Raw genomic sequence first — 21,595 nt, forward strand, 5'->3', positions numbered from 1 at the left:
TGTACTCGTAAAAGTATATGCAGTAGTTATTAGCTTGCAGTGTAAAGTGACAGCTGAACCTAGAAAAAACATACTTTTTGTGTACGCTAACAAGGCAATTGTGGGTGTAAGTTAAAAACATAAAGCTTATGGCTTCACTGTCGGGGAAAAATAAATCAGCCTTCTGTGTAGAGTGACAGCTGGATCTGAAGAAGTCACACTTATGTTCTCAGTGTGTTCCAAAGCAGGGCACAAACAATTTTTGTTAAAGGGCCACCAGTTATTTTTCTGCCTCATTGATTTTCTGTGGGCAAAATAAAGAATAATTTATTAGAAATGCAAACCCTAACCTATGAAACTGTCCTTCAGCTCCAAACTATAAACAAGCTGCCAGGCTAGAAGTTTAAACAGCAACATGTTATGTTGTAAAAAACATTTTTAACACAAGGCCATGGATCGCTCTTTACTCGTAACCACTGTGAAATACACCAAATTAGCATAGAAAAATACTTCTGGGGAGATGAAAGTTTAATGTGAAAAACAAAAACCCAGAGCAGAAACATTAGCATGCGTTTGTGAAAAGGGCAGCATAACCGAGGTGAAAGAGTGTAAATGACTTTCAGGCTGACTTGCTCTGTAGACAGCAGTGATGTTATCAGATGTAATAAAACTTTCGAAGTGAATTACACCTAAACAGTGTAAATTGCAGACAAACACCATATGGGACACACCAGTAAAACAACACGCAAACATGAATATTAAATGATACAGTTGTGTTATTATGCAGGCATTAGCTTTTAAAAATATTTATTTTCGTGTGACCAATGTGTTCTGTGGTTCAGCTATAGTTTTTAAGTGGAAATTGTGTGTTTTTTGTAAGCACATATTTGCCTTCATTAAACACGTTAGCGTGCTTCAATTAAGCTTTGCCCAATTAAACGCTGCTTAATTGCAACATTTTCGTTTTTTGCTGCAGATAGAGGAAGAAGGAACATGGAAGTGCTTTAGTTTTATACAGGGCCACTGTAATTGTATGGCAGGAAAAGACGAAATTATGAGGCAGGGTTGATGAATGTATGTGGCAACAAAAGAACGGCTATGAATTTACAATGCCAGTAGCTCTAATTCAAGAAAATGCAAGACCTATTGCATTGCAAATGCTTGTTTTACCTATGCGTTGGGCTGTTACATATGCATTTTTCTTAAATCTGCCCCGTTCATCAGCTGTGTTCCATTTTCAGTGTCAACTGATGGTTTAGTGGCTGGGAAGAGGGAGGGGATTGCAGGAGCTTCTTTATGTGGTCCTCTGCACAGGGCAAATTACCTTTTACCTAATATCAGTTGGGCAAGGGTTCCCTATTGAGCGTGCTAATACGAATATTTGGGTATGCTGGCTACAAAAGCCACTAGTTATAGATATCTTGTAAGAAACCTTTGTAAGTGAACTCCTGCTTTTTAATGTTTAAAGATGAGGGGAGGGACCATGTAGTGCATAGAAGAGGCTGGATCTAGAGCAGCGTGCAAATATGTGGGATCCATTAGTAATCAGCATGTTTAGGTTGAGCATAGTAGCTCTCAAGCACTGTTTTTTCTGACGTTTTGTCATCTATCTGTGGGCTTTTAACCACACCCACCTCATGCCAGCCACTTTCACCTGTTCTTGGGTTTGCCTTTCAAAAATCCTTCGATACATTGGTAAATGCTTTTTATTTCTCTCGATTTGGGGTGCTTTCGTTACCCCTTTGGGAACAAACCCTGTTACATTGATTACTGCACAATTGCCAATATGTTTGACTGTGAGTGAACTACTTTTTTGCTTTTGTGTCTCTAGCAGGCCGGGATTGTAAATCTGCCCATCTGCAGTCTAAGCAAAGGAAAAATTGTTGTGACCCCTGTAGTTGATCCTGGTGGGGAGATGTGTGGGGTTGAGGATGTAGAAGGGTGACAATTGGAGGGGCCAGTGCAGAAATGCCCGATCTGGACGTCGGTCAGCACCGCGGAGACTGAGAAAAGAAGCCTGCAGGGCCTTCTAGGCTGCAATCCGATTGCGCTTACCTGCAGGCCAGACCGTGGATAAATGAGTGTGTCCATCAGGTGACCGCAGCTGCGAGAGGCTGCGTCTGGTGTGTTGGGGGACCCAGGACAGGAATACAGCATAGACTGGTGAGGAGCCTAGTGGGATGGCAGGCTGTGGAGACGATGGTTTGATGCTGTGCAGGGACGCGGCTTGTCCTGCTGCGGTAGTGTTTCTGCTGTTCGGGGTCTAGGAGACTTGGATCGAAGTGGATCGGAGTGCAAGTGGCCCTAGCCCATTGCTGTTCAGTCTGTGCGGTGCTGGGTGGGGGTGTGGTGTGAAGCGACTAGGATCCTGTATTAGGTGTATGCTTCACGCTATATCCTACACCCGGTAATCTCAGTGTGAACTGACAATTGCTTTACTAAGTGGTGTGTTGAAATAGTGGACTCTGTAGTAGACCTGAGCAGTGACATGCCCATGCACCATGGAGAAAGCAGATAAATTAATCCCGCATGCATTTTGAATCTAGGACCTCCATTAAGGCGACACAGGGAACTGCGCCTGACAGTGTGCAAATGGCAGATAATGTTGGAGACAACCCTATTGACAATGCAAACTAGTCTACAGGCCATAGACTGTTAGATTGACACCCTGAGTCTCCGGATGGGTCACGTCTCTGCGGCGCTGGATCAACAGTCCTCACGTTGGACAGAGGCGGAACAAAGAATTTAATCAACAGAAAATGATTTGCAAACTTTCCGAACGAAATACCTCAAAATGGAAAAGGTCTTCTGTCATTCATGCAAAAAAATTAGGATTTAGAGGTGTGATCAAGGCACAATAACATGCAAATTACAGGTGTGCCTGAATCAACCAATGCGGGGAAGATGTAACCATGTGGAGCAGATGCTACTTTTGGGTTTTGGTGTTTATGCCTAATCAAAACTGCTTATAGTAGAACTTGCACACCGTTTGCTCATGGCATGCCCCTCCTCCGTTAGCCTAGGCCAATCACCGCTAGGCTATGAAACGACCAGGACAGAATGTTTGTACTAAGATTAGCATGTGAAAAACAAACCATAAGTTAGGAGGAGAACCAAATACACTTCTACCCTGATTTCACTGTTGCAGTACAGGCGGCCCACCAAGAATTTGTCTGTTTTTATAAAAATAAAAAAAAGCATCCTCCGAGTCAAACTTTGATATTCCATCCTGTACTCTGCAAGCAAAAGAATTTCTGAGAACTGTAATGCCATGCAAACGCGATACACCCGTGAAGGTCTCTGCAGATGATGTTTATTTAATTCCATAAGAGTCGACAATATTTGAGCTCACTGTTGATGGTGGTGCAGAGCTGTCCGGTGCACCGGGGCAAACAGAATTTTATTGAGGGTGTTAGCACACACTCTCTGCCCTGTTGGTGCATGCTCAGATGATGAGAAAGTATTCCAGCCACCTCCGATCTCCCAAAGGTACTGGGAGCCTGGCGAACCCCCACGAGTGACAGTGTCCCAACTAGTTTGGTTCTGTAGCAGTATTTTCAATTTTGTTTGTTCATTTTATGTTAGGTGGGGGACTATAGTATACAAACAGTACATATAGTATGTGTTACACGGGAATGTCGGTAGCAAAGTTAAACTGCTGAAGTGGGTTTGGGGGTTGTTTATTTGTTGTTGCACCACCTACGTGTTGCAAATGCCAGTGATAACCTGCGCCTTATACCCTTTGGAAAATCATGCTTTGCAGACTTGGAGACAGCATTTTCTCAATGGGTAGACAAGGAGGCTGGATGAACTTATTAACTTGGAATGTGTGCTGGCTTAATATACCCTGCTTGGTCCTTAATTATTTAGACAGAAGTGATATACATATCTCATTCATACAAGAATCTCATTTCGCACAAACAGAGCAGGTGGCACCCGATGGTCCGTATTCAGATTGGCCTCGTCTTATTCCTCTTATGCCCATAATGTTATCCTATTGATCAAACATGGGATCCCCTTCACAGTCACACAATCCATCCTAGACAAACAGGGACGCCTTGCTATTGTACAAGGAAGTTTAAATGACACTTTCCTTACATAAGAATGCGACCAATGTGGAAATTAATCCAGATTCCACCTGTCTGTGTGGAGTCCTGCATAGCTTACCGGCGTCCAACTTACTATGGGGTGGGGACATGAAACACCTATCTAGATGCCAAATTGGATGGATCTTCCATCATTGACTGGCAAGGTAAAAAAGCTGCTGCTTTTCTGCAGGAGGGTGTTACGGAGTGAGGGCTGATGGCTGCCTGGTGCCTCCACCATCCTTGCACAAAAAAAAGACGGTGCATTTACATCGTCAGTACTTGTGACATGGTCCCATTTGGATTATTGGCTGATATTGGGTGAGACTCATCTGTGGGAACGGTGGCTACACATCTCCCCAAAACATTGTCTGATCATTCTCCCGTACACCTTAGCAGCACGCTCCCAGTTGTGGCTCCTGCACCTCTTACGTGGAGATTTAGAGCATCGGGGCTACTCGATGCTGCCTTTAGTGAGGAACTGAGGTCAGCCATTTTAACCTTATTATAATGTGGAGTCCGTGAGTAGTCCAAAGTCGTGATCTGAGGTGGGGTTTGTATCGGTACACAAGCTCGGGTACTCAAAGCCATTGGAAACAACTCCACACTATAGAGGCCCAATTACGCTCTCCTGAGAGTGCACAATACACTAATCCACAAACGTTCACACTTGGTAAAATCTGGGAATCTCTTATGGATTTCCAGCACTTGGTAGAGCACGATTCACAGTTCTTATTGAATCATCATGTGGCACGAGTTTGTTGCAGGGAGGCGACTAGGGCATAGCCTAGCCCTTAAATTGTCTACTCCTACAGGGTAGAGACGGGCACTAAAAATAACGGATGACCGCAGCAGGTATTATTAAAATAAACCGGCTATCCTCAAGGTGTTTCAGAAATTTTAATCTGACCTGTATAAACCTAGAATACAGCTCCCGTGTCTGGCATTGGGTTATATTTATAAGATATTTTCCTTGGCCTTGTTATCTTGGGGCCAATGTAAATTCCTACAGTAGCCGTTCACTTTCGAGGATGTTAGAGGCAATCTGATCGCTCCCAAATAGAAAAGCTCCCGGAATGGACTGATTGACCAGAGATTTCCATAAAGAATATATGGACCTCTTGGCCTCCCCACTTACATTCTATGTACAAGTAGGTGTACCAGAAAGCAGACTCTGCCCCCTTCACTCTGGAACGCTGCTCAATCCTGATAAGGCGACTTATCTATGCTAGTCCTATAGACCGTTTTCTCTAATAAATATGGATGCTAAAATACCAGCAAAAATATTAGCGGCTCTCTAGCAGCCACTTCTTCACGGGCTAGTACTGCCGGACCAATCCTGCTTTCTTCCACTGCATTCCACAACACTTAATATGCAGCTTGCTACATCAGTTAGATCTCTCCATGCCGGCAGCGGCCATCCTTTTGGACGCTGCTAAAGCATTCAACTCTATTTATATGTTCTGATGGATACAAACTACCTGTGGATTCCTCCCCTTATGAATTCGTCCTTGCACCGGCATCCGACGGAAAGTCGTCTTCCCAGCACTCCACGTCGACGAGGGTGTCACAATTGCACGGCTCCACGCGACTCAGTCTGATTTCACCGTGCCAATAAGAGGTCCTCCCCGGCGTGCTGACGTCAGTTTCCTTTTTTCCGTGCCTTAGACGCTGTTTTTTTTCCTGGCACCAGAGATATCCTGCCTTACCGGCTCCGGGACCGAATCCGGCAGCATTTCTAAATGCTATGTATGCTGTTTTCCAGTGTATGGCCCCTGCTGGTGCACCGGCGGGTCCCACGGGGCCATTCGCATTTTCACTGGGCTCCCCGGCTCCATATAAGATGAGGCCGTTTATGCCGTTTTTCCCGGTTAGGGGTGCCGGGTCGACGCCGATGTCTCCATGATGAGGTATGGCGTCACCATCTAGATCCGTGGCGTCATTGCCATCACAGTGTCAGATGATGCAAATACTATCCCCTGGCCATCCGGCCCCATTACCTTCGTGCCAGCCGACTCTGAAGGAGGCGCCGTTGGAGTCTGTGTTGGCGCTGGATCAGAGTGATTCTCGGATTCATCCATCCTCTCCTTTACCCTGTCGGGATTCGAAAGTGATGTCTTCGGCGTCTGTGAATTCGATGCCGAGGCTAGAGTCCCTCTTGAGATCTTGAAGGAAGGCCTTGCGTCTCTTTGAAGAGGAAGAAAAGCGCCATTGGAGGAGGGCGAGCTTGTAGAGCCTTCGGATGAATACCAAGGATTGGGTTCAGCCAGTGGACTGGATACTTCCTCTGAATGGGACATTTACTCTCCAGAGGAGTTTACGGAGGAGGCATCGACATTTCATTCGGTCATTAGAAAAGCAGTGGACTATTTAGACCTGCCTTTATCTGCAGCAGAGAAGACAAATCTGCTAACTGAGGTGCTGCATCCCTCTACGTCCTCGGCTGTTCCTTTGCTGCCTTTCAACAAGGCATTGATGGAGCCTATTATGGACTTGTGGAGGAAACCAGTTTCGTCTCTGGCTGTGAATAGGGCTGTAGCAAGGAGGCATAGGGGAGCATCCGGGGATCCTGGTTTCCTTTCACGTCATCCAACTCCGGAGAGTTTAGTGGTTCAAGCACTGCTCGTGGTTCATTCTCTGTAGTCCTGTCTGATAGAGAGTCCAAACGAAAGGAACAGTCTTCGAAAAATATATTTTCGGCTTGCAGCATGGCGCTCAAGGCTGCAAATGCTACCTGTGTGCTGGTCAGGTATGTCCATGCCCTTATGGACTCGGCCAAGGCTATGGTTGGGGATCTGCCACAGGATGCACAGAGGTCTTTTGGAACACTCTTTGCGGCTGTGCAGGCTGCGGCACAGCAGATTATACAATCTGACCTTGATACAACTGACTCAGTTGCCAGGGCAATGGGGACATCTGTTGCTACAAGGAGGTACGCTTGGCTGAGGTCCTCCAGATTCGCCTTGGATGTACAGACCACCTTAGTAGACTTGCCCATCGATGGTAAAAGGCTGTTTGGGGGGAAAGCAGACTCTGACCTTGAACGTTTTAAAGACAGCTGGGTTACAGCAAAGTCCTTAGGCTTACAGGCTACCCCTGCTGCCCCTTATAGGCCTTTTCGTAGGTTCAGAGGGTTTGGTCGTGGGGCAGTTCTTCGGAGGCCCCAGTACTCGGCCCAACAACCTGCCAATCCATCCTATTGATCCTTTAGAGGGTGAGGGAGGGCTAGAGCGAGAGGGGCAGCCCAGGAGCACCCTTCATCATCCTCCTCTTCCTCTGGTGGACAACAGCCGTGGAAGCAGCCCTAGTTTTCCCCACCTTATTGAACATGCCTCTCCTGTAGGGGGAAGGCTTTGTCTTTTTCTCCGCAAGTGGTAGTTGATAACAGACTCCTGGGTGTTGAATATTGTGGAAAAAGGATATGCTGTCCCCTTTCAGGAGTTTCCTACTCCCTCCCCCACCCCCGTTCCTCTTTTTGTTCAGAAGACCATCTCCTGTTGCAACAGGAGGTTCTGGCCATGTTATCAAAGGGTGCGGTAGAGTTGGTTCAAGAGCAGGAAAGGGATCAGGGTTGTTATTCAAGATATTTCCTGATTCCCCAAGAAGGACGGTCGCCTGAGACCGATCCTAGACCTGAGGATTTTGAATTGGTTCCTCAAGCAGGAGAACTTAAAAATGCTGACTCTAGCGCAGGTACTTATGGTGTTGAACAAAGAGGATGGGATGGTGTCTTGTCGACTTGCAGGATGTGTACTTTCATATCCCTGTACTCAAGTCGCACTGGAAGTATCTCCGGTTTGTGGTGGGGTCGCAACACTACCAGTTTGCGGTCCTTCCATTTGGGCTTACTTCAGCACCTTGAGTCTTCACAAAGGTGATGGCAGTGGTTGCAGCACATCTCAGGAGGAAGGGAAGAGCAGTATTCCCCTACCTGGATGATTGGTTGGTCTAAGCCAAGTCTCCAGAGCTGGTGCTGCATCACCTGCAGGTGACAACCCAGTTGTTGTTCGATCTGGGGTTTCCGATAAACGTGCCCAAGTCTCACCTGGAGCCCTCAACGCCTCCTGTTCATAGGGGCAGTACTGGGCACAACATTGTATCGGGCCTACCCCCCGCCTCAGTGGATTCGGGACATTCAGGCACTGATTCCAATGTTTCGAAATGGAGCGGTTATTCCAGTCTTCAAGGTCTTACGCCTGCTTGGTCTGTTTGCTTTTTGCATTCTGTTGGTCACTCATGTGCGCTGGCATATGAGGGCTTTCAAGTGGTGCCTCCACAGGCAGTGGTTTCAGCACAAAGGAGATCTTGCGGATTCGCTAAGGATCTCCAGGGACACTGCAGCAGATCTCCAATGGTGGGCAGTGGACGGCAACCTTTCTCAAGGAAGGCCATTCTCACTACCACCTCCAGTGGCCACAGTTGTAACGGATGCCTCCACTCTAGGGTGGGGTGCTCATCTGGGTGATCTGGAGATCAAGGGTCATTGGTCTCCGGAGGAACAGATGTTTCATATCAATCTGTTGGAACTGCGGGCGATACGTCTGGCTCTCCCTTCCCTTTGCATGTCAGTCGGTTCAAGTCCTCACAGACAACACTACCGCAGTGTGGTACGCAAACAAGCAGGGGAGGAGTAGGGTCATACTTTCTCTGCAGAGAAGCGCTGCGGCTCTGGTCCTGGGCTCAGTACCATCAGATTTGCTTGATAGCAAATCATTTGGCTGGGGTTCTGAACTCACGTGTGGACAGTCTCTGTCTGCACTTCTCGGCTGATCACGAGTTGAGTCTCCATCCAGACCTGGTCCCGTACATCTTTGGGATGTGGGGATCTCCGCAGGTAGATCTATTCACCACTTGGGAGAAGAGAACGCGTACTGCCCTTCGTTCTGCAGTCTCCAGTATCCGATGCAAGGAGCGTTGGGGGACGTGTTTCAAATACCCTGGGACGCCCAGTTGCTTTATGCGTTTCACCCCCCCTTCCCCAATACCCTTGATTCCTCGGGTCCTGAGGAATATTCGCCAAGACAGGGCCCAAGTCATCTTGGTGGCACCGGATTGGCCAAGAAGGGTGTGGTACACAGACCTTCTGCAACTCTCAAAGTGCCCTCCGTCCCGTCTCCCGCTCAGGGCAGACCTCCTCTCAGTCGCACGGGTAGGTCCTACACCCCCACCTCCAGAGCCTGCACCTTCATGCCTGGAGATTCAACGGGGCAACCTGAGTTCCTTTTCTCTCCCTCCGGATGTAGTGGATGTTATTCTATTGTCAAAGCGACACTCCACTAAGTCCATTTATGCCAGTAGGTGGGATAAATTTGTGATTTGGTGTGGAGAGAAACCGAAAGCTCCCTTGAATGCCCACCTTTCAGATGTTTTATTTGCTCTTGATTTAGCAAAGAAAGGCTGTGCAGTAGCTATAGTTAAAGGTTATTTGGCTGCTCTATCGGCTTTTCTTTGCCTCCCGGACCAGCCCTCTTTATTTAAATCTCCAATTGTAAATAGATTTATTAAGGGCTTGCTTAATAAGTTTCCTCCCACACCCTTTCATATGCCTCAGTGGGAATTAAATCTTGTTTCAACATTTCTGATGGGTTCACCGTTCAAGCCCATGCATTCATGTCCTTAAGACTGTTTTCCTAATCGCTATAACCTCTGCTAGGAGGGTTGGGGTGCTTCAAGCCCTTTCCATAAAGCACCCCCCCCCCCCCCCCTTTCTTTCCTTGATAAAGTGGTACTGAAAACCAGGGCGTCTTTCCTGCCAAAAGTTGTCACTCCTTTTCATATAGGGCAAACTGTTACCCTTCCCTCTTTCTAACCTCCTCCCCACCCCTCAAAAGAGTAAGAGAGACTCCATCGATTGGACCCTAGAAGGGCTCTCAGTTTTTATATTGAGAGGACGAAAGACTTTCGCCTGGAGGATCAGCTTTTCGTGGGGTATGTTGGTCAGCGGAAGGGTAGAGCAATCCATAAAAGAACAATCTCCAGGTGGGTTATTCTTTGTATAAAAGTTTGCTACTCACTGGCAAAGAAAGTTCCTCCTGAGGGCATCAGGGCCCACTCCACCAGGGCTAAGTCGGCCACTTCGGCCCTGGCAAGGGAGGGTTTCGGTGGTGGACATTTGAAAGGCGGCAGCTTGGGTGTCCCTCCATACCTTTGCAAAGCATTACTGCTTGGATTCTGAGGTTCGGAGGGACGGCCATTTTGCACGATCTGTCTTACAGGATTTCTTGGTGTAATCAGACGGGCACCCACCTCCAAGTGCGGTACTGCTTTGGGACTCTATTCATGAGGTGAGGAATCCACAGGTAGTTTGTATCCATCAGAAGAACAAGTTACTTACCTTCGTTAACGCTTTTTCTGGTGGATACAATAGCTACCTGTGGATTCCTCACAGTCCCACCCGCCTCCCCGTTTCCTGTCTGATTGCACTAGGATATGTGGTTGTATAGATGTATGTGTATATTAATTTTTCCTGTATATATAAAGGATGGTTTTTGATTATGTTGCATCATGAAGGTTTTATGTATTTATTGGAGTTATTGTGGAAGTCGGTTCTCACCTGTTCGCCTCAAAGGCACGTAAAAAATGGGTGAAACGGACGCCAGCAGGCCGGCGAGGACCTCTTATTGGCACAGTGACGTCAGACGGAGTTGCTTGGAGCCGTGCAATTGTGACGTCCTTGTCGATGTGGAGAGCTGGGAAAAAGACTTTCCGTCTGATGCTGGCGCAAGGACGAATTCATAGGGTGAGGAATCCATAGGTAGCTATTGTATCCACCACAAAACGCGCTACCGAAGGTAAGTAACTTGTTTTTCACCATCATGACCTGTATGGGTATACCGAAAATGTTCTTTTGCTGGGTCCACTGACTGTATACATGGCTTGCAGGACTTATGCGTGTCAACTGGCACATTTTGCTTCCTTCCCAGTTGGAACGGCATGCAGCAGGGGTGTCCATTGTCACCCCTGCTGTTTGCAATCACTCTGGAACCCTTGGCATGTGATTCACCATTGTTCTGCAGCAGCAATTTGGTTTAGTCTGCGATCTATAGGTATTTCCCTTTATGCAGTCAACATGGTGCTATACTCTCCCCAGTAATCTGGGAACATCTGGTTCGAACTTTATGCTGGATTGTGTATCAGTTGGTCCTTGTCTGTTATTCTCTTACTTATGCTGGATATTTCGCCGTGCCCCATTGAGTTCCAGCTGAAATGGGACTCTAAACTGGTAAGTTACTTCGGGGTGTGGATGGGATCCCGATCTGGTGATCCGGCAGAATTATGGCACAGCAATATCCAAACTGGAGGATTGGGTGTCCCACAGACAGAGTAGGACAGAGTAGTCCTATTAAAGATGGTGATATTACCGAAATTCCTCTACTTATTTGTAAATATACCCATAATCCTGCCTGTGCATTTTTGCAAGGGAATTCGGGCATTGCTACTGACTTTGGTATGAGCGGGGAAGCAGCCCAGACTCAGTTGGCATGTTCTTACCCTACCGTACGAGAGAGGCAGTTGTAATGCTCCAGATCTCTAAATTATCTATGTGCACAGGATCCCTTTGTGCACTACTGGTATGTAGCACATGAGTACATGCCTCATGTTGTGGTGGAACACGAAGCAGATGACCCGGTTCCACTCCAGGCTTTATTACCACATTGCTGGGAGGGCATCTCATCCACTATATGCTCTACTACACATGCCTGGCACATGCTGTGATGATCGGCTTGGAAACTCCCGTTGTAAACACCAGCACTTTCCTTGTGGTATCAAACTGCGATTTTGACTACAAGAGGGCATGGTCGTTGAATTGCTTCACCAGGCTCTGTTTAAAAACTCTGGGCGATGCATGTCCTGATGACGTTTTCGTGGGTCTGGAGGCACTTGTCTCCACTCAGGCGTATACTCCTCTTTTCAGTTTCTTCTACTGTAGATTTCGAACTGCTCACACCCTCAGACAACTGTGGCCCCTCCCAATCTCAATTACCTATAGGTCCTGCTTATCACCGATGCACACAAACATTTAATCCCTAATGTATATACAGCAGCACAAGCAGATTGGCCGCTACATACGAACAGGGCTCGTATCATTAGGGAGAGAATTAAGGAAGAAGGAATGGGTTTTCTGCTCTGCGCAATTACTTACTGACTGCAAATTGTAACCTAAGAATCCTACATTTCATTCCTTCATCAAATGTATTACACTGCTGTGAAACTTCAGAGATGTTGGGTGCCCAATGATGGGCACTGTGTCCGATGTGGGGCGGGCGATGCAGATTTTCTTCACTTGGTTTGGCATTGTACGGCCATTTCTGAATTCTGGAAGCAAGTCATGGATACTGTCACAGAGATGATACAGGAACAGATCATGTGTGATCCGATAGTGTGCATGTTCGGCTTAATTCAAAATATTAAACCGGCTAATCAACGGTTTGTATCCACTGCCCTGCTTTTGGCAAATCATAGGGTTGTTGTTCATTAGGGTGGCAGAGTTAAGTCAACCAGGGAACGATGGTTGATTAGTTTGACATATTCTAAGGCCCAATTAACATTGTATGCTGAGTAGTTTCCTAGAGAGTCACGACCTAAAGATATATTAGGGCCCTTGATAAAGTACTTATTGGTGCAAGCTGATGAACAGTGTTGAAGTACAAGACTGAGATCCATGGCAGTACTACATTTATCATCTGACTATAAATTCACTATGCATATCTATTGGGGAAGGAATGTCAATGTGACTTGGCGGGTGGGGTAGCATTGGGTAGGTGGATGTTTGAGATGTTCATTTTTGGACTTGTTATATATGCTTTGTTATACATTTTAGTCTCAATAGAAAAACTTAATAAAATACAAAGAAGTATCTTATGGTGCAACACCATTCTGGAGACCTTAATAGGCTAAATAAAATAACTTCTACAGGATGATGAGTCATTAGCCAGTGATTAAAACATATACTGGCTTGTGGAAGAATCATGCATACGTTGTATATCACGAAGATCAAAATAATAAATCCTGTAACAGAAAAAAAAATAAAGTCCTGATCAAAGGAACTACAAAACTACACATAAAAATTGAGGCCCCAATCAGCAGTCTAGGTAGTATTTTAAACACTGAACCAAGAGCCTCCACTAGACTCATCTTACCATTGGTTCTGGGATGTGCAGAGTTATCTGAAGACAAGTTCCTGACTCGAGCTAGCATCAAGTCAGCTACTGCAAGGCTTCTTAAAAAAATACAGACCTTCAGCAAAGGATCCAATTTATTTGGGACCACATCCTAAGCCAGATTAATTGATAATTTCGGATTTAAACATGAGACCCTCTTTGGCTCATAAAACATGAGCAGAGCCAGAGAGCGTAAGTAAGAGCAGTGATTCAATTGGAAGGAAAATGTGTTTTTTTATGGATGTAGCCAGTGCCTAATTTGAGCCAGTGGTTGCTGGTGGGTGACACCAGCACACATTTTTGGGGACTGGCACTTATTGATCTGCATTAGACTTTTACTGAGAGCAGCAGAGGAAAAATAAAGTGGAAAGAATGAGGAAGAGCGGCTTTAAAACCTCCACAAAAAGATAAAGCATGAACCTGTAGAAGGGATTTAAAGGTGAACGGTGTGTCTGTTTAACACATTTAAGATGTATTTAGGACTACACAATATTGGAATTCCATGCTTGCACATTTCAGTTACAAATTAAGTACTGGCTGTAGCTTTTAAAACCGCTAGCACATTAGCTTTGCTGGGCCTATGAAAAATAGTTCTTTGGTACTTTCTCACACCCTTTGTAGAAGACCAGCCACAAACAAGGAAGTTGAACTTTATATAAGTAGTGCATAAGGTCAGATAGTCTTCAGCTAGTCGATTAGTGGAACAGTTAATTCTGCAGACCTCGCTGTCATGGAGTTTTGCCATCTCGCTCCATCAGTCATCCTGGCTTATGTTGTTATATTAAAGCCTGTAGTGAATCTCCTTTGACCTTTTTAATCCCCTTACTGATAAGATTTAACAGATGAAGAAAGAAGCCTAAACGTTAAAGGCAGAGTTGGAGCAGCAAACACAGTTTTACTGCTCCCACTTCAGACAGAGGTGAGATTCCAGCAGAAACAAAAGGTTAGGTCCCTTTAATGGTCCTTCTGTCCTAAAGCTCTAAGGCAGGAATACCAGAAGTCTTAAACTATTACAGATTCAGTCAAATAGGACAACAGCGTTCATACACGTCAGGAAAATCACAGTTACAATCTAAACAATGAAAGGACCACTCCTTCCATTTCCAGCTGGTGGGAGGGAGTTAAAGAAGCTATCTGACATGGTGCAGGTTTATCACAACCGACAGATGGGTCTTGTAGATCATCCAGAGCGACTTCTCCCTTCACTTCAAAGCTCCTCCTCCAACGAGCCTGGCAAAACATCAGCTGTCTCTTTTATGAAAGTAGGTGAAATCTCTGCTCCAAAAACGGGCAATAAAACCAGTCCCTCCATCTCAAAGAAAAGTCATCTATTCCAGGAATTTGGGGGAGTTTTTGTACCCAGGAAAGTCACCAAAGGGAATTCAGATGGATCCTCGACCTGAGACAAAAAAAATAGATGAGGAAATAAATCAATCTGCTTGCTTTGCATCAGAGATATTCACAGCTTAAGAAGGGAGCCTGGATGTGTTCTGTGGAATGCATACCTGGATGACTGGTTGATAAAAGCACATTCTGCACAAATGGGCGAGTTGAATTTCAGTACCTTGCCTAACTTATGTCGGTTAGGCTTGCATATCAAATTCAACATCCATGTTGTCTCCAGTACAAGTTCTCAACTACATAGGAGAAACACTGAATACATATAAGGGAGACGTCTAGTCTTCCGAGGAAAGTGTGTGTACACTTTCAGAAATGTAACCAGTTGCTGCAAATGCTACAACCAATAGTACAGTTTGCCATTCCAAATGGGATACATGACTTTGTGTATCGTCCTCATCCCCAATGCATGACTTCACATGTGGCTTTTGTAACAGTGTCTAGAAGACCAGTGGTCCCAGTGGAAACATGACTGGTATGAAATCTGAATCTTACAATGTAAGTCAAGAAACCCCTCAAATATTTAGGCAAGCGAGACAACAGTTAAAAGAGAATTTCATTTCGTCCAGGCCCACTGAAGCAGTCTGTTGTGACTGATGCCTCCCGGATAGGATGGAGCGCTCATCTAGAAGATCACACCCAGCAGCGATTGTGGTCACAAACTGCTTTACCACATAAACATCCTGGAATTAAAAGCAGTGCTAGTGGAAGAGATTTGTAATACACTTCAACAGACATGGCCCAAATACTTATGAAGAGAATGTGATCTATCCTTATCTGCTCGTTCTAGCTCAATCAATTCTCTTCTTTTAAAGTTAATATTGCTGTCATTACAGTGACCAGAAAAAGATCCTCTCAGAAGGCTTTTTTTTTCAGTTCCTGTGAAGACTTTCTAGAAGCACTGAAGAATAGCTTACTACAAATTAGCCCTCCCCTGCTACTATGGGAGTTGAATGCGCTTCTGTCGATATTAATAGCTCCCTGTTTGGACCCATCCTAAAAGCCTCCTGGTAACCACTTTCCTGGAAAGTAGCTTTTCTGGTACCTATTACTTTGGCAAGTCGAGGTTGAGAATGTCAAGCCCTTTCTTCAGGAGAACCTTACACAGTTTTTTTTTTAAATAATTGAAGTGGCCCTCATAACCGATATCGTTCTTTTTGCTTGAAGTTTTCAGAGTTTCATGAAAACCAAGCTATATCACTGTCTGTATTTGTAAGTACTCCACCAGCTGAGAAATCACGTCACTCCATAAAATGTATGTGAACAAAACTGAGGACCCTTATAAAGCAAACAATTTAATTATGGTCAGCTCAGAACTGGTATGGCTGTTACCAGTTGGTTCGTTTCAAGCATTGTATGTTCTTGGTTTACTAAGAAACCTCTCCCTGGTAAACCTAGAGCTCACACTGCACAAAGCAAGGCAGCTTCTGCTGACTGGATAAGAAAAGTTCTGCTAACCGAGATTTGTAGAGTAACCTCCCAGAAGTCAGGTGACACTTTAATTAGGTAACACTGCTTAAATGAGGATACAAGAGCTGATACTTTGATAGGACAGGTAGCATTAAATAAACAGTTTTGAGGCCCTACTTACTGTTCACATAGACCTATTTGAGTGCTATCAGTATAGTTAATAGCACTCATCTCCTATGCATTACTAATTGCCATTCAAAAAACTATGGCTGAGAGACCAATTGCCAATACTTTTCATGCTGGGAAATAGTAACAGCTGTTTTCCTAAAGGAACTGTGTGTAGCTTCTGTGCGTTTGACCTAACAGACACCTTTTTCTTAATTTGTCTCTTTGACTGAAGGTAGGTTAAACATTGCTTTGGTTTGTGTAGCACATTTCTTTCAGCTAGGTGCTGCAGCGTGGTCTTACCAATGGCTTAAAAGAAGGTTGTTTGCCTAAGAAAAATGCAGCACCAAACTGCAAAGTTAAGATGGCTACCTTCTACTGCCGACAAACTAAATAATATTCAGAAAAAGTGTTCCTGGACTGGCTGCCATGAAACAACTGGAACAACTGATCTGCTAATTAATGACGTTCTTCTGTACAAACCTGACAAAAGAAAACATCCAAGAATTAACGCCAGCTAAGATGGACTGAAGCTCCATGTATGCCTTTATGGCAGAGAAAGCGCTTCCTCGAATCAAACCCCACCATTACAAATTTGGGGGAAAAGCTGGTCAACTGCTGGTACAACAGCTCAAGCATGTGGAGTCTCACCATGCTATTCTGGCTATCAAGTTTGTATGAGTGCCTTCTCGCCCACCCCCAGCACATTACAGAAGGATTCCTGGCTATTTACAAAGAACTATATATGGCTCAACCTGGGGAGGAACCCTCCCCTATGGAATCTGCCTTCTTTGATGGCTTGCCCCCATAAAATGGAGCGAGCTGACGAGTCACTGTAAAAATTATAGAGGCCATGAAAAAGTGCCTGCTTGTAAAGCACCGGGCAGCAGTGAGTTCCTCATTGAGTTCTATAAAAAGAAGGCCCCACTTCTGTCTCCTCTATCTGGAATTTTAACACGGAAACCATCATTTTACTCCCTAACTCAAAGATTTATAGTTCTGTGGAAGTTACAAGCCCATCTTGCTGTTTACTGCAGATATGAAGATCCTAGCTAAAGTGCTGGCCATGCAACTCCGATGTTCATCCCCCTCCTGATATACAAATTGCAGGTAGGCTTTGTACCTTGGAGAGCCTCCTCTAATCATATCTGGTTACTCTCTCATATCATCTGAGAGGCTAACCGATGGGTAACGCCAAGTGGTGATCTCCCTTGATGCCTCATCAAATGTCCCTATCTATTCTGTGCACTTCTGAAAGCTGGCTATCAGGACTGCTTCAGTCAAATCCTCAAACTCCTTTACACTTTCCATCTGCCCAGATCAACAGCAAAGGCTTTGTCAGACCAGTTCCCTATTTCTAGGGGTGTGTGACTGGGTTTAACCCCGCTCACCTCTATTTCTTTTGGTTCTTAAACCTCTGCAGACAAGATACAAATAACTGCACAAATCTCAGGCATTCACACAGCAGAAAGCAAACAAAGGTTATTCTGCTCTGACCTTCTCCTGCTCCTTTGAAAGGTGGACACTTGTTTCCTGGCACTGATGACACTGATTGCTACACATGCTATCACTCCCTACAAAGACAATTGTGGTGCAGGGTCTGATTAAGTCGTACCTAGACTACGGGAACTCCCTATTTTTAGGAAGCCCAAAGTCTGTGATAAACTGTCTCCAAGTAGTCCAGAATGCAGCAGCAAGAATTATTTAAGATTTCTAAGCACCAATCTCCTCTACAAGCCCTGAAAGCTCTCCATTGGCTTTCAGTAGAAAAAGATTTTGTTTTAAAGCCATGTCTGTTGCTTACCTGGCCATCCAGGGGGAAGGTCCGACCATTATCCAGAACCTACTATCTGCTTATGTCGGTGGACAGTCCCTTAGGTCCAGCTCCCAGGGTCTTCTGTTAATACCTAAGGTTAAAAGAGCTAAATGTGAAGGCTGCTCTTTTTCATTTTTGGTTTCCAGGCTATGGAATAGTCTCCCTACTACTACTATTCGGAAATAGAAGTCAAAACCGTTTTTTTAGTAGACTCCTAAAAACCATCTCTTTGGCATATGAGTTCTTGGGGAGTTTATGCTGGCAATTTGGGAGTGGTTGTTCAATAAGCGTTGGGAGGCTTGGTTGGGTAGCCATACTCTGTAGAAAACCTGTTTGAATTGAATTGCTGACTTAAAGAGATAAGATAAACTGGGGGAAATGAGAAACATTTCCGCTGAACCAACAAAGCTGGTGGACTCCCAGTGTCAGTGGGAACATTGTGCTAGATTCTGCTTAGGGCTACGGATGGGACCAATCTTCTTGCCTCTTCTCAAGAAAACACCACTTGTTGACTACCATTGCTATGGATTGCAGGAAATGGGCCCACCTTCCTGTTGGCTCTGAGGGCATATCCAGATGATAAAAACTGATGCTGAGATTCAACTACTTGTTTGGCATGATCCTTTTGGGCATTCTGAGAGATCTGCATCCAAACCTTAGTTTCAAAGAGTATATCTGGGGCAGACAGACCGACAAACATTGCCCCATACTCCAAGATGGAAGCAGATATGGCATCAGATGGTCTATGACTATCAGATATAAACCTTTTACTATAAAGCTCATCCACTGTTTCATCTAGCCTATTTCTTCTTGAAGGACTCAGACAGGACTGGGCCTCAGTAGATTAGGGACTTCTGGGGGAGCATGTTAATCCTGACCTACTATACAAAGCCCTTAAACATTTTGAGATTGCTGCAAAGCCACTGCTGCAGATGATGTTGAAGACTTGGGAGCTGATGCTTAGCACCTTAATATTTATGCCTACCTGCACAAAAGGCTTCTATCTGGGATAACGAAGCCCTTCAAACAGGAGGCAGATCAATCCACAGAGAGGCCCGGTGTAGCAAAGGCTTTCTCAAGGTGGCCCACCTGCTACAGAATGGGGCTTATAAATTGTTTTTCTATACGAGAAGAATTTTGTCTAGACACTGGGAACAGTGGCAGTACTCGCAGCTGCCCCACTTTGTGGTATGGGCTCTATGACCACTGCTAGAATCACTCCCCAGGTCTGTAAAGTATGAATATTTTCTTATTTGGACTTCCTACACAGGAGTTGTTTCGGGGTTATACAGAATGTTACTCTAAGAACATAATTTGTGGCCGCTTCAGTCCTTCCTGCAAGAGAATTGGTGCAGCAGGCTGCTCAGAGGGCACCCTGACGACTGGGATGAAATCCTAGATACTTATTGCAGAGATCCGTGAGGCAAGACTAAAACTGAGATTTTATAGGAGTGCCACTGATCTCCATATAGACTGACGGTCTAACCTAGCTGTCGACTCTGCTTGTTAGCATTCTACATACTCCCAAGGGGACATTGCACACCTGTTTATTCATGCAATTCTCTTCTAGTGTACTGAGCCCAAGTCATATGTACCGTGAACGCCTCCTGTGATTTGAAAATGTAACTCTCCCGAGAGCTGATTTTCTACTACAGTACACTGGTGTGTCAAATGATATTTGTGTGGTCTGGACACTGGTTAGACCAAGCACTTTTGGTGACTATATTTTTAGATATTGGAAGCAGTGTCTACCACCTGCAAACATGGATTGGATATGCGACATGGCAGTTGCTGCATCCCATGAACTGATAATCTATCTACTACAAGACCAACCTGACATTTTCATGGAAAAATGGTTTCCTTTTCTCCATGCGCCATCTTGATTCTTCATTGTCTCTAGCCCCTATACACCTCTGCCCTTTTTCCTGAAGCATTCCTTTGATCGCAGAAGCGCTGTTCAGCTAGCTGTTGTGCAGTTCCTGTTATGGTAATAAGACTGCGTGTTTAAGGCTGCAGCACCACCGACTGAGACTGAGTCAGCCCCATACCACTTTGGAAGCTGTCGGCCTATCTCCTGGCTAGCCTGCAGTGCATCACCCAACCCTGAAAAGGAAGAGGTGATTTTATGGCAATTTACACCTGACAGTCTGACTTCTCAGTTTCTCAGTGACTCACACATGCCAGGGCAGTACACTCAATGCAGTCTGGCTTTCAATGCATTTATTTAAGCACTTACATCCTAGTATAAAAAACATGAGCTGCGATGATGAGGCAGCTGAACCATACTATGGTAATCATCGTTACAACCAGTGCAAAGAAGATCAACCCCACTATTTTGTATGATTCTAGAAAGCCCAGAGATTCTTGCCGAAACCCTGTGTCTGGATCTAATAGAATGGGGGTTGAAACCCTTCTGCTTGTCCCATTCTAAGGGAGAAACCCTTGCCCCTCCCCAATACCTGAAAAGAATGGCAAGAGTCTGCAAGGTGTCTGGATGGCAATCCTCTTGGAAAGCTGAAGAGTCTGCGCTAGAATCAGCAAATTGGTCTTTAGTGTGGTACGAGCCCCAAGACAGCCATGACTTGAATGCCCTTTGCCCCCCTTAGGCCTGTATGTTGTTTATATAATAACCCATTCAGAGTTTCTAGAACAAGCCTGACTTAGATGTGTCTAGTGAAATAGGGACTGGCTCCTGGACTATCAATACGAATTAGCATATCATGTACCGTACTGGTCAGCCTTGAGCAGGGATTAGAGTGCTTGTTTTACAGTGGTTTGATAAAATTGTGCAACGCAAACTCTGTGCTCCTAGAAAGAGGAAGTTGATTAAAACATATAAACAACAAGCTAAAGGCAGGTTGTGCTAAAAACAAATATATGAAAATGAATAAAATGTATCAGGGTAAAAGACAGACTGGGGGCCTAATGCTAAAATAAGGGTATCCAACCTAGTTGCTAAAGGGGCCCCACAACAAAGCTTACCCTTCTGATGAACCGTGAATAGGAGCACCAACTCAGATTGTACCCCACAGTTCTCTGACACCCCCTACTGGTGAAATTGTTCCTTGTTTCTATTATGCTAATATTTCCTTTTTTCCATTTGTTCATTGCACAGCTAACACGAATCCGATCCAGGTATTGCTGTGCTAAATAATTTGTATGCTGTTTTGCATTTGTTCCTTTGCCCTATTGAATGCTATGTATCTAGCTCTTTTTGACTGCTGTCCATTTGTAGCATGTTTTGTAAGTTAGTCCTATTTGGTACTAGAGTGTTAGTTAATCTTGACTTACAATTCATGCCTGAAATGAAAAGGCAATGAAGAATTACTAGGGAAAAAAAAAAAAAAAAAAGTCTGTCTTGTGGACGGGAATATTATAAGTTTATGGCATAAATGAGGATACTTTTGAGGCAGAACTAGGTGCTTCAGTACTGGGCTTTCTAAAGTGTTACTACCCGTATCACATACTGTAACATGTTATTGCTCAGATGCCCCTTTTAATGCAACCTCGTCAAACTGGAGAGGAGGCACTCTAGCTAGTCACAGGTCCGGTTTTCAGTTTCATATTTGAACGTATGTAAA

At 44.9% G+C, this 21,595-nt stretch overlaps 1 protein-coding gene across 5 annotated transcripts in view; it reads left to right on the forward strand.

Moving 5' to 3' along the window:
- GPCPD1 (glycerophosphocholine phosphodiesterase 1) overlaps positions 1-21,595 on the forward strand; it is a 741,593-nt gene that overhangs the window by 101,572 nt on the left and 618,426 nt on the right. The window lies entirely within an intron of this gene.

The sequence above is a fragment of the Pleurodeles waltl genome, chromosome 5 (genome assembly GCF_031143425.1).
Source record: "Pleurodeles waltl isolate 20211129_DDA chromosome 5, aPleWal1.hap1.20221129, whole genome shotgun sequence".
Lineage (NCBI taxonomy): Eukaryota > Metazoa > Chordata > Amphibia > Caudata > Salamandridae > Pleurodeles > Pleurodeles waltl.